Source organism: Petromyzon marinus, chromosome 33, assembly GCF_048934315.1.
Source record: "Petromyzon marinus isolate PM22_M1 ecotype Great Lakes invasive population chromosome 33, UKy_Petmar_22M1.pri1.0, whole genome shotgun sequence".
Classification (NCBI taxonomy): domain Eukaryota; kingdom Metazoa; phylum Chordata; class Hyperoartia; order Petromyzontiformes; family Petromyzontidae; genus Petromyzon; species Petromyzon marinus.
The window spans coordinates 5,724,200-5,743,620 of NC_133699.1; positions in this window are offsets into that span (position 1 = coordinate 5,724,200).

Here is a 19,421-nt window from a genome sequence, read left to right on the forward strand (position 1 = left end):
ACATCTTTCCAATGGTTGCTTAATTTGAAACCGTCCTCTCGGTTTAAATTGTGTCTGTGTTTGTAAATCTGAATTGCCTCGTGAACAAATCTCTGATAAAAAAAACTACGAACATCGCCCGCAGATGTAGGGGTCGGCCATTGTTGAACATATTTGTTTTTTTCAGGGTTGGTAGAGATTCCCGAGCGGCTAACTATGTGGCCCAGATAGCGCACAGACTCACGCAGAAGGTGACACTTCTGCGGCTTGAATTTTAAGTTAGCGGCCCGCATTTTCAAGAAGACAGCACGCAACCATTCGATGTGTTCGCCGAACGTGCGGCTGAAGACGATGACGTCAAGATAAATGAAACATGAGTCCCACTGGAGCCCAGCGAGGACCAGCTCCATGAGCCTCTGGAACGTCGATGGGGCCGAGTGGAGACCCATGGGCAATCTATTAAACTCGAAAAGACCCTGTGGTGTCCAAAAAGCAGTCTTAGGTTTTGACGCTTCGTCGAGGGGAAGTTGCCAAAACCCCGACAGAAGGTCCAAATTTTGATTTAAAGCTTTCGTGACTGCAGTAATTCATATTCTTAGCTCTTTCGGTAAAGTCACGTTGAAGGGAAACAATAAAATAATAAAATATATATAAAACAATAAAAATTCTCAAGACGTTTCGACCATAACACAAACGGTCGTCATCAGGTGTGAAAAGCAACGGCAAGAAACATTTGAAAGAAGTGTCGGTTTGCAGTAATTTAATTATTTTTAAACGGTGTATTTATTTTTTTATAAAAAACGTCAGCGCCACGCGCAGCGATTTGGCAGTTTATTTAGAAGGACTAGTCCATCTATGTTCTGAAAAGAGGAGGGGGGAGACGAAAAATTAATGTATGCTGTCTGAAAGCCACCGTAAGCGTCAACAATCAATTAAGACCTCAAATGGTTTATCAAATCCTTCCAATGATTACTAAGCCAGAATCCATCTTTTCGGTTGAAATTGTCTCTGTGCTTGTATATGTGGTTAGCCTCATGAACGAATCTCTCATGGTAGCCAGATGGCTTACAAAGAACCTCTGTCTTGGAAAAGTCAATGTCATGTGAGCCTACTGAATTATAACAATGATCTGCCACGGCCGAGGTGTTGGTGTTGGAGAAACCAAACGCCATGTCTCGGACCGCATTCGTGAACACAAAGCAGACCTTAAACATGGTAATAGGCAAACACGGCACGGCGAGGGAAGAATAGACCAAAATAGGCCCTGCCAATTTAATGTCACTAATCGAAATTTGCGTACGAATTTGCCCAATAATGCCCAGCGAACTTCCATTAGCGGCGAAACACGGGATAGAAACCCGTTCCAAGCGGCGGCATCATACGGGCAGTATATTATAAATTAAATCAGAAATGATCGTAGCCGATGCACCAGTATCGACCAACACATGAAATTCCACACCCTCGATCCGACAACCACGTATGAACCTGCCGTCGCCGCGACTACCCTATGGGCCAACTCAGACCACTGCCCAGGTCCAAGTGGCCGTGAAGAACCCCCGGAACACCCCCCATCACACGCCAAATCGCAAGCCTTGCGTATGGTGCATTGCGGTATGTATGGTGTGAATGGGGGCCGAGCGTGAGAGGCCAAGACTGGCCTCGGGATCCGGAGGGGCATCGTCGAGGTGCACAGCAGTCAGAGGAGATGTGGCCTCGTCGGCCATAGTTGAAACACATGTCGCCGCGTGGAGGAGGCCGTCCCCACTGCTGGTCGTCGCGGCGACCAGCGTGGTCAGACGATCGCCGGCCCGTTGACCTGGTAGCCATGAAGGCCCGGTCGGGGGAGAACTCGGCGTCCCTGCTGGCAGGCTCTGATGTCGAAGCCGAGGCGGCGATGGTCGATTCCGTGTGGATCAGCAGATGTCCGTGGATGCTCCGAGCGGCTCGTAGCGAGCACATACTGTCGTCGTCCACCGCTTGGATGACAATGCGCAGCTTGCGCGCCAGCTCCAGCATCTTCTGGAGAACGATAGCGTCGATGGCCTCGTCGTCCATGCGGGGGTAACACGCTCTTGCCATCGCGAGTAGGGTGGTCCGGAACGCCAAGGGAGACTCCTTAGGGCGGCGTCGCCTGTCGTAGAATCGGCTGCGGACGTCGGACGGAGGCCCTGTGTTGCCTGGGGATGGTGAGGAGCGAGGCGAGAGCGTCGTCGTCCAGAGTGGCCGGTAGCGCTCAGAGCGCCTGTGTGTCCGACCACCCCACCATTTCTTGGTGGCTCAGGAAGCGACGCTGGAACGCTGCCCAGTCGCCACCTTCAGACGCGAATTCCCGGAAGATGGGCAGGTGTTGTTGGAGGGCGGACGTTGTCTCCTCCTCGGCTGGCACCGTCTTGAGTCGGAGATCGGTGACTGCTTGGCCGAGTGCGTCTACTGTACCCTGTTGGTACAGTGATGATGCGGCGTCCGTGGAGTATCTTGAATTTACAGCGTCGCGCGCTGATGACGCTGCGGGTCGTGATTGGCCCCCAGCGTTCCCAGGATGCCCCTGGCTTCCGCTTCTGGCGGAATCACGTGGTTCCTCGGTGGGAAAATCAAAATGTCCGCCTTGGCCGATGGCGGGAACATCTGCCGGCGGTTGATTTGGCCCGCCCGCGACCTCCAAGTTGATTTCGTCGAGAATGGAGGCCGCGGCGTGTAGAAGTTGGGCGAGACGGCTGTTCGCTGCCCGGAGTCCGTCCCCCATGGCAGGAGGAGCGACCGGCTGCTGCACCGGTGGCTGGGCGGTTGTCAACGCGGCAGCATTCTCAGCGGAGCTGGCAGTTCCCGCAGGTGAGGCAGAGTTATCTTCATTATGGCTTCGCACGTGGGCCGAACTTGTTGTTTCCATATTCTTAAGAATATGAATTACTGCAGTCACAAAAGCTTTAAATCAAAATTGTTGTTTCCATTTTCAACCACTTTGGACACCAGTTGTTGTGTTGTAAAGACGAGTAGACTTCTTAGGAGGCACACTCTGTTGTAACTGTTCCTTACACAATCCTTAACACACAGAGGGATATTCGGTCCCCTCACCCGATACCCTAGGGAGGTACAGCCTCCTAGTTTGGTGGGACTTGCACGTCTACTGCTAACCTCCTAGCTTGGCGGGACTTGCACGTCTACCGCTAACCTCCTAGCTTGGCGGGACTTGTACGTCTACCGCTATCCTCCTTGATACCTAAGGAGGTACAGCCTCCGGACTTGGCGGAACTTACACATCTACCGCTATCCTAGCCTAGAGTCCTCCGGCTTGGACCTAGGGGAGGCTATCTGACCCACCGCTGGCCCGGTGGGTCCTGGCCACTGGGTATGCCGAGCCTTAGCCCTCAAAAGGGTTGGAAGGCTGGTCCAGGGTCCTGGCTAGTCTTCAGCCCAGTCGTCGGTCTTCATATAGGGAGAGAACTCCCCGAGCTCTGTTGGGTCACCCTTCATATACTCGTTCGTGGCCAGGTATAACCAATCACATTCCCACGTGGAGCTGACTGATTGGTCCTCCCTAAACTGTGGCTAAGATCCACTTCAAATCGTCTGACCCCAACCGTTATGGACCCCGAGGTAACGCTGCACTGCCCCCTTGATACCTGGTGGCAATGCAGGTGACCGAACAGTGCGTGGTTAACATCTCTACACTAGTAAAGAATACAGGTTTACCAAAAGATATTCCGAAACTTGCTGACCATTGTTTAAATAACACTTCTTATGGAGAGGGGATTTCTTTAAACAAAAGGAAGGAGCAGCAATGGGCTCTCCTTTATCTCATGCTATAGCAAATCTGTACATGGAAAACTTTGAAATAAGAGCACTTGCCTCGAGCACATTAAAACCATCTTTTTGATTTAGATATGTGGATGACACTTTGGTTGTCCGGCCACATGGTAAAGATACACTTAATGATGTTCTAAATCATCTCAATGCACTAAACCCGGCCATCCAGTTCACCATGGAAATGTAGGTGAATAACACACTCCCATTCCTAGATATTTTGATTGGACATGGCCTAAACGGTAAAATAACACACAGCATTTACAGAAAGCAAACGCACACTGATGCCTATCTGAATGCAGATTCGCATCATCATCCAGCTCAGAAATCCTCTCTTATCAAGACGCTCATATAGAAATAGGTTTTACCCTTTTAACTGGCACAAAAACTGACACCTTTATTCAAGGCATCATGTTTGCAATAACCACAACACAAGCAGTCAAAATGCAAACAAAAGAGACTACTCTGATAATAATATGCAATGTCGATAAGAAAGACGCTCATACATCGGGCTAAAACAGTGTCAGATGGTGAAAGTCTAGTGAGAGAGATCAAACACGTTAAAGAAGCATTACAACAATGGCTACAATACTCAAATTAACAGAACACTGAATGCCAAATCACGATCGCAAAGCAACACTGCTGAAAGTGATAAGATTGTTAAAACAATTAAAATTCCATATATCTCAGGAGTAACTGACAAATTAGCCCGTGTTTTGCAAAAGCAAAACATTACAGTAAGATGTGGTGCAGTACATAAAATTCAAAAACTAGTACCTTGAACTAAAGACGAATTACCTAAATTATCAATATAAGGTGTATATCGGATTAATTGTTTATGTGGCAGATGCTATATTGGACAGATGGGATGTAACATCAGCATAAGACTAAAAGAACACCAAAGAAATATTAAATTATCTCAAACACAACTGTTGGCAGTGGCAGAACATGCTTGTCAAAAAGGACACTCAATTGATTTTGTTAACGTTGAAGTGTTGTGTAAAACTAATTATTACTGGCAAAGACTAATTAGAGAATCATTTGAAATTGAGAGAAATAGAAATAACTTTAATCGCTCTGACAGCTACAGGCTTAGTGGGGCTTGGAGGCGTATTATTAAATAATACATATTACAATTCCTTATAGGGGAAACACATACTAATTAACGGATTACTAATGTAGCATATAATCACAACACACATTACAACTAATTACTAATCTATAACTCATTACTAATCATAACCATTGACTGATTACCAATCGATCATATTATTACAATACCCCCCCCCTCCGCGTCAAATCACTGCACCTGAATGAGTTAAATGATGGCGTCACCCTGCTGCTCTATTTAAGACCGGGAGCAAGTGAGGGCTTTACCATTGTGGCGAATTGCCCGATGATGCTGGATGTAATTACCAGCGAAACGTCGTACTCAAACTGTAAATGTTGTGGATTCACTCTTCAACACACCGGTGGGCTAAAGTAGTGAACTATTTGTCTTTTATATTCTTAGTTCTTTCGGTAAAGTCACGTCGAAGGGAAACAACAAAATAATAATATATATATAAAACAATAAAAATTCTCACGACGTTTCGACCATAACACAAACGGTCGAAACGTCGTGAGAATTTTTATTGTTTTATATATATTTTATTATTTTGTTGTTTCCCTTCGACGTGACTTTACCGAAAGAACTAAGAATATGAATTACTGCAGTCACAAAAGCTTTAAATCAAAATTTATTTGTCTTTTGTCAACGTGACACTTTTTTGCTGATTGGCCGTGTTGGATTGGTGGAGGGTTACGACACATTTATGAATAACGCGATCTAACCCAAAAACCTTTATTATGAATAATGGACCCTTCTTGGCCCATTTTACCGAGCTGGTTGCCTTAAGCCGAAGCACATGTGTTGGACTTCACTTCGTGAGAATCTCCAGAACCGGAGGCCATAGCTGATCAGATGCCACGGCCAGTAATGTTGTACAGGCTTCGCAGCTTGTTAGGGGTAGGATGGACAACATCCAGTGCTTTCATAAGTTTGATTTAACATCCTTGTCATTGGCTCGGCAGCAGCGGTGGGATAACAAAACATAAAAACAACTACAACGCTCTTTTCTTATTTCATGTGTGCGCTTTGCGTGTACACGGATAAAAATTCGTACAAAGATCACAGATAGTCCGCAATGCGACGGCGGACAGATGGTAACCAAACGTGGGAATGTATCATCAACTCTTCCCCCGAGCGACACTTTTGTGGGACACCTCAAGTCAAGTAACAATTACCGCCCGAAGCCGTGACGTGTGGCTAACGAACACCAATGTTCAAGTCGCGCTTTTCTCACAGAATCTAGCGACACGCCGGGAAGATGAATTGCAATCTTTTTTTGCACACCGTTTTCGATTCCCCGCTAGATCAAAGGCCTCCCCGTGCTATGTCAAGTCACGGGTGGGGTGGGGAGGGGCAGTTGTTTGAGCATACTTCACCACACTGGTAGATGCGTGTCTATTGAAGGCAAGGAACAAAGAGATGTGGGACCGTAGCAGTACAGCACAACAACGGATTGTTGCTGTGCTGCCCTCTGCTGACCACCGCGCGGCACCAGCTCCGCAGCCGCCTATACCAACCAGAGGTACAAACTGGTCAACCGTTACCAGCATCGTCCAGGCACGGGTAAGGGAACCAGAGGGCATGTTCAGAAATCGCTCACTAATGACGTTAGTAGCGGCCGGGAATTGAGCTCAGGTCCGGACATGCAGGCCGGTTTTGCCCTCTTTGATCTCTGTTAAGCTGCCAAAAGCTGTTCACGAACGAGGCCGAGAAATGTGTCCGCTGCCGCTGCAACTCCATTCCTGCATGGCCGGACGTCACGCTGCCTCGCTCAATAAGAGGCAAGCCTTCAGTGGCCTTGAGCAGGGCACAAATCACGATAAACGAACACAGTCCTCAATACTGCTGCTCTAATAAGACAAAAAAAACATAACCGGTGACCAATCCGGGCAATCTCCCTTCTTTACGATGTATCTGCTATATAAAAGGGCCATTACCTAGAATGTCGTCTATTATATATTTATACACGTTATTTTATATTATATACAATTTAAAAAACCGTTATTTTCCTTCGAGAGCAGTGCTATTGACAAATTATAAATAATTGTTATTAGCACATTGTAAATGTTGTACTCAACGGTGTCACGCCGCTGGGTCTCACCATCTCATGAATGTGATCGTTTCCCTGGCAGGATGCGTTCCGTCCTCGTTGATGGGCTCTCACTCAGTCATAAAGAATAAATACAATTCCCGATATAGAAACATGAATCATGAGCAGATGCTGTGCTGTCCCGACTATTGAATTGATTGCCAATTAATCGGTAGGATTGCTCGACGGATCGGATAGAACGCGGAAATAATTGGACACCTCTGTTCCTGCACATGCTGCTGGACGGGAGGTGATGGGCGGGACTTGGTTACATAAAATAGAATTGACCTCGTCAGCCACATCGCGCTGGCCGTGAATTGTAGTGGGATTTCAAAATCGACCAAGAGAAAGGTTGCTCTGTTATATATCTCGATCAACTGACTCCATCAACGAACAGTGGCCAGGAATCGAACTCAGGTCGCCGGGTTCGTGGGAACCAAAGCGATGCATTGCTGATTTATCACGGTGGTAAATCGTAACAGCAGAATGAGCACAAATCACCACTCGTGATAAATAAGAATTTTCAACGAACACAAAAAGCACATTGCCGTGAATAAAAATGCCACGGTCACTAAACTTTGACTTAGGTCGAACCAATAACAACGCGCAAACATGCACCTTTTTTGTGCGACGAGATCAGAGTAGGGCCGCTCATCAGCAGTGAGGTAGGTTAATGCAAGGCCAAGAGGTCATCATGACCAATGTCCTTGATGCCACCGCATCTCACAATCTCTCCCTCCTGCCAGACCCTTTACAAAGTCGACACGTGACATCCAAGATCTTTGTGCCCTTGCAATGTCATCACCGCCGCCTGGTTTTAGAACTCACTCCTTGTGACACGGTTGACACATCCTTCAAGGACCTCTCTTACAGTCTCGTCATCACCACCACGACTTCAGGCTTCCCCTTCGGTAGCCGACCTCTGGGTATCACCAAGGCCTGTCTCGGTAACCTGCCCTTCTCCCCGCTGCACACGTGTCTCAACACAACGAACCAACAATCCCCTCTTGCTGATAACATCCGCACCACATTCGATCAAACATTTCCAAGGTTGACATTTGTTCCACACGTCCAAGTTGCTTGCCCTACTCTGCTATAAAATTCCCGACATTCTCTGCATGCGCCTGTACTCCGTAGGCGAGAAGCGCCTCTTACAGTTGCTTTGCTAAAATTCACCTCTCCCAAGCGCAGAGCGACAGAACAGGACAAGGCGCTTATCGCACCACAACTTTATACGAATGTTTAATTCACATGCTCACGTGCGATTCATATCGTTGCGAGAGTTATCGTGCCTCCCCTATAAGCAGAGCGCTTCAATGCAACGGCACGTCTGCCTTGCAACGTGCGCCAGGGCGAGAACGCCACTGCAGTCCAGCGTCTGAACAGAGGCCAAGCGCTAACCACCTGCCCAGCAGCCTGCCCACTCAGCTACCCGCCTGCCCACCCATCTACCAACCTGCCCACCTGCTCGCTTGCCTGCCTGCCTTCATAAATACCAAGTGCAGAGGCGATGGGCTGAATCTACATTTAAAACCACACGTTCGCTAACAGCGGGAGGTGTCCATCGTCCATTATTCACTTTGATCAGAAACTGCATTTGGTTGAAACTATTTTTTTGCACCCATTTGGTTTTTGTTTTGAGGTCTTCTATTAGATTGGTTTTATTTGCTTCAAAGTGCGAGCGCATAACGGATGACGCGTGGCAGAACATTCATGGGCATCACATTGCTTTTATGTGTTTTGGATCGTCTTTTAAGCTCTGGATTCGGGATAAATTATCTAAAAGCTTGAAAATAAATAATGCTGAAAAACTATCAAACAATCGGTAATTATCAATGAACTTTACGTTTGAAAAATGCCTCTTTCTTTCTTCCATTTTATTTGATATAGTGCTTTAATAAATGCTCCTCTGGGATTCATAAAAGTTTTTCACTTGAACGTGCTTTAATTTGGAATTTGGCTTTCACAATAAAGCGTTGGAAATAAATTGGATAATTCAAAAATGTGAAAGCCCCTCGGAGTCACCTGGGAATGCTTTACGCTCACTTGTGATGTAGCGTACCGGTTTGAAATGAGCACGCGTTAACTTGTTGAATCCTGGAGGTGTTTATCTCCAGCCAAGCGCGTGGTACTCAAGGCATGCGTGGGGCTCCTACGAAATATGCAAGGCGCACAAAGTGTACGCAACGCGGCACAACCTTCGACTCTTTGAGCGTTGTACGTTTTGTTACTCGCAGACGTGTGCTCTGCCTGTGGTCCAAGAAGCACACGTGATACCACCATAAGTGTGGGTTTTTTTCACCCGCGGACCACTCAACCAATGCAAACATTTCTGCGGAGCACACAGCTCCCCCCACCCCTGGTGACTAAACGCAATCACTTCTCTATAAACACCAGGAACACAAAATGATTCATATTACCGGAACATAAAAAAAAACTTTTTTTACGCATCTATAAAGGTTTTTTTTAGGGGGCCGGGGGTTGCATTTAGATCTTAGGGTTAGGGTAAATTAATCAGGGTAGCTTACCTAAGTTAAATAATTATAGTCCGTAACAAAAGGTCATTGTTGTTTTTGTCGGATCAATCTGCATTCGCATCTCGGGCCCACGGACCCATCTGGAGGACCTTCGCGGACCACTGGTGGTGGCAGGGACCGTGCTTTCAGCACCACTGCACGATAAAAATAAATCACATGAAACGAGTATTGCTTTCGATAAATTCCTCCAAATTCGTTCCATTTGTGCTAATGGCATCATACCGCGAAACCGAGAATCATTTTGGAAATCTCACTGAGCAGTGTGACTCGTGTGTAGAAGATTGGTCAACTAAAAAAACTACAGGACTTCAATTGCCCCTTTTTTGATACTATTCACAAGAGGGGGCCCACACATGCGCACATTCCGCTACGAGATTAATTTATCACGTGACAAATGTCATGGCAATCTCATAATTCTAACGAGCTGCAAATAGCCAAATGAACTGAAAAACCAAATCTGTCATGGGTTTTTCATTCAGTGGACTTGCGACTGTGGCCATGCAATCTTAACTACTGACCATATCGTAAACAACAATACCTTGCTGATCTCAGGGAGCATAAACCATCATCACGCAAACTCATCCTCACTAGCAGCGGATTTTGGCTGGCCATCGACCAGGGACGGTCACTGCATCACGCGCTTTCAGATGCGCTTCTGTGGCCGTCTGGAACGCTTTTCCGATATCAGGAAGCCAATGGAGTTATGCACTTTTAAATCGAGATTCAAAACTAATTTCCTTATAACTGCTTTTTTGTGTTAAGTTCGTTGTCCTTCCTCCGGACCTCCGATTAGCACGGTTGGCTACGTACGGCGCGAAAGAAGTTAAACATGGAGCCTACTCTCCCTTAACGGAGGAATAGCAAAATTCTACGAACGAATTCTCCTGAAGTCGTCTTCTGGCGAGTACACCTCGATATTGACAATGTATGCACCCCCCCCCCCCCCCCGTATAACCTTCAATAGACTGTTGGAACAAGTGCTGTTAGTGAGCACCTGTTGATGCCGGCACATCACGAGGGGGTGGGTAGCCACGTCCGCCCGTCCGCCTTTGTCTCCCCAATGCTATCTGCGCCGGCAAAAGACCGGTGTGGATATTCGCCACTGATATGTACGCTAACCACTGGGCCATAGGTACTGTATTGCCATACACATGAATATAATCACACTTAAGTCTGAAGTTGATCTGTGATAGGTGGCCGAAACCCAGATTCAAACCCACGAATCTCAGCGGCGCCGTCCTCGGTGCTGTCATGCCTGTGCCACCTGGTCGCATCTGGACAACTTAAAACGTTTAATTAAATCCACGAAGTGATAAATAGCCAGACTTACATGTCAGCTAAACGTAACATTTGCGCCACTCTTTTGAGCGCGGGTGCCGAATAAATACGACACTCGCACGCGCTTCGCGTACCCATTCGTAGCCGCCCCCCAAAACGCTCGCAAATTCACAGCGCCAAATCGTTTAAGCAATCGCAAAAGCACATCGAAAGCCAGTTAGAGTAAATATTTACTCGATTTTTCTGCCCCCACCCCACCACCCCCATCCCCTTCATTCACCCCCCCCCTCCCCTCCGCCGTCCGCACGCGCCAGGCACGCTCACACCGCGGCGTTAATGAGAAGCCGGTGTTCGTGGGACGGTGCGACATGGCCCAGAGGAATCTGCCACCGACTTTTTTTTTTGGAGGTTTCGGAGCCCTCCCGTGAACTGCCGCTCGCACTCACTCTGAAGGCCACGCGACGGCGGCGTTGGGTAGGCCGACCGCTTCGTTTTTTTTGTGGGGGGAGGGTGGTGGTGGTGGTGGAGGTCGGCACATCCACATCATCACCCAGATCCACGTGGTTCTATTTTGTTTTCTACACCGAACAGCCATGGCGACTTTGTCCCGCACAACACAGGCGACTGAGTTCCGTCAAAGCCGGAATGTGCCTGCCCACCCGCCTGCGATTCGTTTGGAAGTTGAAATTCAAGTTGCCCCTCTGGGTGGAGCAACAATCAAGAGTTGTTCAGGTTTGGGAAACTACGAACGGTAAAGGTGCATGCACTGCATCTTCACATAAAAAAACAACACTTGCAATTATGGGCGAAGATCATTTCCGAATGATAATTTCGCAAAAAAAATTCCCCGACTGTAGCTTTGTATTTCATGGCCATCTTTGCGCAAAGCAGCATGCCCGCTCGAGTTGCCTGACCGCTCGCATTTGAAGTGTGGTTGCGTTTAGAAGCGAAACAAATGAAAATCATACAATTGTTCGCTCACGTAAAAAACAAAAAATAAAAAATTCACGACGTTTCGGCCACAACACAAGTGGCCTTCATCAGGTGAAGGGAGCAGACTGTCTCGAGGACAGCGCTGTCCTCTAGACAGTCTGCTCCCTTCACCTGATGAAGGCCACTTGTGTTGTGGCCGATGATGAAGGCCACTTGTGTTGTGGCCGAAACATCGTGAATTTTTTGTTTTTTTACGTGACTTTACCGAATAGAACGAAAGCTTTAAATCTAGAATTGTTCGCTCCCTCAAGCCTGGAGTTGGCAGATCGATTTGAGGTTGGTGAATCGATTATGGGATGATGTTGCGACCATATAGTAGGATTGGTGTCGGTTCCGTAGCTGGATGATCCGGAGGACGAACGCTGTGACCAATCGAGTCCCAGATTCACCAGCCTGTGTAGCCGGTTCAGAGCCCTTGTGAGCACGTAGCGAGTGCCCGTGAACTGTCCTTGGGATAATTATCGTTCATCATTTGGTGATGGCCAACAATTGCTGAAGATCCCAAGCAGGTATCAAAACCACAAATCAGTGTGCTCTCTCTGGGCCAAACTTTCCTGATAATTACGCGAGTGAATAATGAATTATTAATTCATATCGATTTGTAAATCCACTCACTGCTTTTATTAATGTTTCCCGGCACTGTATGGTTTGGTGAAGGAGAGACCCAGGATTGCTTTAGATATAACTTCACTGCTGATCTTAGCCATGACCTGGAATTAAACTCTGGTGTCCGGTATCAAAGCACAGTGCGCTAACCACTGTCGCCACCACTCCAATAAGTGAATGATACAATCAAGTTTATATAGCGCCTTTAACAAGGTGGTTTATCATAAAGAAATATATGTAAAATCACATCTGACAATTACAATTTTTTTATGTAAAATTATAAACAACACCTTTCAAGGAACACATTGATAATTAAAAAAGGCTCATAATAGGACTACGGATGGCATTTAAGGGTAGTAATGACCAGCAAGCCTTGCAGAGCTGCAGTGTAGAACTTGGCAAAAATTAATTAAACTTATAAAATGACAACACTGTGGGAACCAACGTGAAAAAATATTTGTCAAATGTATGCAACATTAAGTGAACAGTCGTGCTGATGTTTCTTGTTGCTATTCAATACGGTTCCTGTTTTAAAATTGGACATTGATAGGTGGGCACATTGCATCTATCTGAAAAGCGTGAAATAGGGAAACTCTAAAGCCAATGTTACGTTTTCCCAACCTCGCTCAGTCTCGATCCACCGCATATTGCAATGTGTAATAACTTAACGTGCATTCAGAGATCACTGGCACACGTGTTGTGGAATGAGAACGATAATTAAAATATACTGCGCACTCTTTTTAACCTCGGTTATAACAGTTGCGCATTTATAAACGGACTTACGAATATGATGCCCCATCTTTGAAGGTAATGAAAAGCAAACTTTCTCACTACCAAAACAAGGAATAACGAAGCTTCAAACTTGCGTAACAATTAGCCCGAGAGACAGCCTGTGTGTAGCGACAACAGCCGTAGTTTTCTTAATACCATCCAGGCTCCACTATCTGTTGAGTTTGGGTGCATTCCTGGTGAATTGGTGAAGAGACTATGGTTGTAGAACCCAGCTCAATCAAAAAGTTGCATATTCTGACTGGTCGGGTGGTAAACTTAGCCCATCATTGCTCAGACGTTTCTGTGACACGAGCCAGGATGGGATAGCGACCCGGAAAATCCTTCCACGTCCGGAACACCACATCCAGAATACCTACCAATATATGGCTGTGGCTAAATGCACCCTCCCCCGGGGGGTTTTCCCACTCCAATCTACCAGCGGCCCGAAATAAACAAACACAGAAACAAAGCCCCGACTCAAGTCTCGAGGAGCTGCTACGTTCGTCGGCAGTTACAGAGGCGGCGACGGCTGCCAGCGGACACTTTGTGGCGTTGCCTTGACAGGTGGCGCGGCAGGCGGCCAGCGTCACACCGGGACATCTCTATTCCGTGTGGCCTTCATTTCAGGTCAAGTCTTCCTGCCGGGGGGGGGGGGGGGGGGAGGTGGGTGGTGGGGGGGAGTCCTCCCAGTACCCCCCGCCTCGACGCCAGGTGTGACGGCTGGAATGAGACCCACGTCGCTGGGATGGGGGGGAACTAGATGGTGATTGGGGCCGTGCGGATGGGTTCGTACACTTGCACGTTCACTCACGCCACGTGTTCGTGATAAGCCCTCCGGCATTCCACCGAGCAATAGCCGAGCCAAACCACGTAATAAAACAAAAACCAAGGCCCTTTCAAAATACCGCATGTGCCTGACGTCGAGGACCAACAGCAAGACCCACTCGCTGAACTGGACAAGAAAAGTGGATCACAACTCGTCTGCAGTGGCAGACGTAAAATACGTTTGCGAGAATTTTTTTTTTTTGCCAAGCAGAAAAGCCGTGCGTGCTTCAAACGATGTTGCTGTGCCGTCTCCGATTAGCACGGTTGGCAAGGTACGATACGAAAGAAGTTCAACATACATACATACATGGGCGATACCGGGCGAGATGTTAACTACCTCGACTGCTATACAGGAGTCCGTGGGTTCGATCCCGACCCTGACGCCTGCTGTATATTTGGAGTATTCATGTTCTCCCTGTGGTCGCGTGGATTTTTTTCCGGGTCCTCCGATTTTTCCCTCCACATTTAGGATCAACATCACGCGTTTAGAGCAATTTGGCTGCTATAAACATTTTCCACGCGATAAGCCAATTAGTTGAGCTATCATATGCGGCGACGCCGCTCTTGAAAAAGAGCGACATAGCTCAGTGGGCCTTACCTGGGCATATATTTAAAAAAAAACACGTTTAATAGTTTTAACATGTTCCACAGCTACACCCCTCCCTCCTTCACAAACACACACACCGACAAGCGTGAAGTATGGCGAAATAATTCCCCACGATCGACCCACACAGGCGTACGGCGCGGCGGGGGACGCTCATCCAGCAGTGGATTGACAAGAGGGCCGTACATGCAAGTTGTTCGTTGCAATTTTTTAAATCGGATTTTTTTTGGGAAGACGCTTTCTTGTAATTTCTCACGCTTTTTTTAAAATTTACGTACCGATTTAACCTCACAAACGTTGCCGGTTAAATGTGCAAACGTTCCCGTTTGTCAATGGGAATCGGAGAGCGGCATTGCTCTGCAGTTCTTCATACACCTAAAAAATAAAATGAGGAACAAAAACATTTTTTTAAAAAATCGACGTAATTATACTTAGCCCAAACGGAGGTTTAACATTTGAGGGCAATAATTGTTCATTCATTTAATGCACAATTAAGTAAAGGGATGTGGCAGAATGCATTAGTGGCACTTAGAGAAAGCCGTTGAGGAAATATTGGCCCGGAACAAAGTGATTAGATTTGATTGGACTTGCCAAGTAGCGGAAACGCGGAGCTCATTACGTGCCTCCGAGACGGGAGAGTAATCGAGTTCAACAGGCCACACCCTGCTGACGAGGCAATACAATCAAAAGCGGCCCAAGGGACTCCTTCCTTTGATTAAACGCTCCCGGAATACATTGACATAGGTCCATAGGCGGATGGATAGTAGTTATAACCCCCGCCCCCCCAAACAATATATACATGCCTGTCAAGCTACTACTGAACGAAGGACCCTACACACAATGCCTGTTATGAGGGTTTTTTATGCAAACTTCACCACGCTGGTCAGTTCGAATTCGTGAATGGGGTTTGCTGTGCCTATGGAATCAATATTCCAGTTGCTGGTAGCGCCTGAGGTGACTTACTTTTAGTGGTTCCAATTCCTTCATGTGGCCATTAACAGTGAAGTATGCGATAACTATTACTGGTAGGAACGAAGTTGTAAACTGAGTGTACCAGCCTGCAATAGATTAATGTGTCCGTCCGTCCGTCCCCTTTCAATACTTTAACGAAGTGAAATCTCGTGCTGTTGGGTGTATAATTTGTCCGAATAACCCTTAACGATGTTGAGGGCAAAAAGGTGGGAAGACGCTCTCAATTTGCACAATTTTACGTAACAATGTCGTAAAATTGCGCAAAATTCCAATGTTCCTACCAGCCCACCCTGCAGGGACCTGTTATAAATGAGTGGGGCTCACTGCTTTGTAGAATTGTCATGCGTCTTTCTTCCAGAACACCGCAGAGTTTCCCGACTGAGAAATGTGCGGGTTTGGTCTGTGGGAATGGTGGTGTGCCGAGTGTGCAGTGGCATGGCAGGAATTAAGCTTTTTTTTCTTGGTTCTGTCGGTAAAAAAAACTCGATTTGGTGCTTTCGTGACTGCAGGAATTAATCTTTGTTTTTTTCCGGTAAAGTCACGTAGAAATAAGAAAAAAATAAAATGACATAATATACGTTTCAATTGCAACACAAGCAATCATCATCAGGTAGAGGAAACACATAACCGCAGATATATATACAGACCTTAAGTAGAGGGAATTAACACAGATATACCAGGGGATACAGAGAGACGGAGCATCACACTAAATCAAACAGGGTTTAGCAAAATTTGGAAACTATGTAACAACACAGACGGTCGGTTAAAACACAATTAACGCATGGTCTGGTTGAATACACTATTTCAAAGATTGTTAAATTGTAAGTTAAGTGTGAAATTTAAGATAGTGATAGAATACATACCGTAGAGAGACCTATGGGGGGAAACGCGCACACAGTTAAGAGGTGAAGCAGCTCTGTACCGAGGCTTTAAATAGCCAGATGGAGGGACTGGGTTTCAGAGACAATGGGACACAAATTATCGTGTACCCAGCCCCCCACCTCCGGAGCGGAGGAGGGGGGCTGGGTACACAAATAAGCAGAACACAGTCAAGGTGCGCTGCTCTGTCCTGTGTTGCGTTATAACTATGCTATAAACTGGACTACTATACAATACAATATTATACCTTCCAATCTAAACTACATGGTATAACATCATATCCATAGACAAATTCCACCTTTGAATTATACAATGCGTTACTATACACTACCCTATACTTTAGACTATAAAATATTAGACTTGCAATATGACACTGTCTTATTCTATCAACCCTACTGTATACCACACTGCTGTATATTCACTATACAATTACGATACTATATATTGCCTTATGAATTATGTTAAACATTACAATGTTCTACTATTTATTATTATACCACATGCTATAAACCATACCATTGACCGTCGTGTGAAAGGTATTAAGAGGCAGTGCCAGCGAATGGACTGTGGTCTGAAGGTCACCGTAAAATAGAATCAATTAAGAACCGTAATGGTTTATAACATCTTTCCAATGGTTACTAAGCCAGAATCCATCTTCTCGGTTGAAATTGTCTCTGTGTTTGTATATGACAATTTCAACCGAGAAGATGGATTCTGGCATAGTAACCATTGGAAAGATGTTATAAACCATTTCGGTTCTTAATTGATTGTATTTTACGGTGACCTTCAGACCACAGTCCATTCGCTGGCACTGCCTCTTAATACCTTTCACACGTCGGTCAATGGTAGGGTTTATAGCATAGAACATTGTAATGTTTAACATAATTCATAAGGCAATATATAGTATCGTAATTGTATAGTGAATATACAGCAGTGTGATATACAGTAGGGTTGATAGAATAAGACAGTGTCATGTTACAAGTCTAATATTTTATAGTCTAAAGTATAGGGTAGTGTATAGTAATGCATTGTATAATTCAAAGGTGGAATTTGTCTATGGATATGATATTCTAGCATGTAGTTTAGATTGGAAGGTATAATATTGCATTGTATAGTAGTCTAGTTTATAGCATTGTTATAACGCAACACAGGACAGAGCAGCGCACCTTGGCTGTTTTCTTTTTTGTGTACCCAGCCGCCCCCCTCCTCCGCTCCTGAGGTGGTGCTGGGTAACATGCTAATTCATATGCTAATTCCGCCCACACAGCTTAAAAGACGCTGTCCATGCTTGGCAGTGTTCACTCAAGCGCTGTCTTCTGGACAGTCCTGTTTCTTCACCTGAAGAAGGCTACTTGTGTTGTGGCCAAAACGTCATGAGAATTTTATTTTATTTGTATCATTTTATTTCCATTCTACGTGACTATACCGAAAGAACCAAGAAGAATCCCTGCAGTCACGAAAGCTTTAAATCGAAATTTAAGAATTAAGCTTTACTCAGCGGTTCCCCGTCTCGTAATCAACTTAATGCTTGCGGAAATCAGTTGAAAGCCTCATTCGTTCACCGCACGGGAGACACGGATTGAAATTGGGCGTTTTACTGCCGCCTACTGCTCAAGCCATCAAACAACATCTCAGTAATAGCAATTTACACTTGTCGGGTGCATTCCATCCGTAAATCCTAAGGCGTCGTGTACGGACCGATTGAAATAAATAGAACCAGGGTAAACGGCCAGAACTAAGAGGGGTAACGTCAAGTTTCAAATTGGCGAATTTTCAGGGCAGACTTAAATAGCTCAGAGGGCGGCGTCGGTCTCCGATGGGGTTCGTGTTGTTACCACGTGTTGTTGGGCACGATGTCCCGACGTTTCGTTCAATGTGTTTGGCACGCCTCTTGAATTCAGTTCCTGAAGAAGCCACCAGATGCTGCTACTGTTGTTGTCTGCCGGCGGCCGAGTCACTTTTGGAAGAAGAAAACGGCTTCACAGGGGCTCTCAATGGGCATTTACTCGGGGGGAAAAAAACTTCCCGCTTGGATTCTCGCAGCACATGGCGCAGGCAGAATGTCGGGGGCAACATTGCTGCAGGATGCGCGGGCGCAGCCCCAGCACGTACACGCCCGAGATCTGGGTGCGCATGACGTTTACTGCTCCCCGGACATTTAGTCGTTGCAGATGAATGCAAGTCCAGCTTAAATGACTGCCACTCACACATTTATGGGCAATTCATAATTGAAATGTACGTTCAGATCCTTGGTATACTGTATACCCCGATTCAAACGTACACAGGGTATTTTATTGACCAGGTGAGGGTCCATGCAAGTTATAGTTCAGATTTTAAATGAATCCTCGACAAACCATACCTGGGTACAAGTTATTTGTTGTACCGGTACACGTACGGCCATTTTTTCAATGCAATGGTCGGTGGGTGAAAGGCTCCCCTGCGCCGTGCGGATAAGCGAGCCTTATTCGAGCATACTTCACCACGTTGGTCAGTGCGGGTTGGTGCCGACGGGGTGCACAGACTTGCGATCATAAACGTTTAGTCCAACGTTGTTGCTGCTCTGACCTCTGCTGCCCACCATGTAGCCCCAGAGCCTATAGAGCAACCTTTTGTGCACCGTGGTCACACTATCCAGGCTCTATCCTGGCTTAGATTCTGACGGCTGATGAGATTCAGTGCATTCTGGGCGATTGGGCCAAAAGGCTTTAATTGTTGTTATCATTGGCTTGTTGTTACGTTGAGTCGGCTTAATTTTCAAATAGTCGAAGCATTCTGGTTTTGGGGTTCTAACATCGGCTCGCAATGATCGAAAACGATCTACTCTTTGTGAGCAAATTACCAACTGTGTGGAAGCTGGCTCTGTAGAGAACTGGCGACCCAAGAACATTGTTCTCTCTGAAAGATGATTTTAAAACTATGAAGCCTACTGCAAGTTTATCAGGAGGAAATTAGCAATAACACTGAGGATAATGCGTG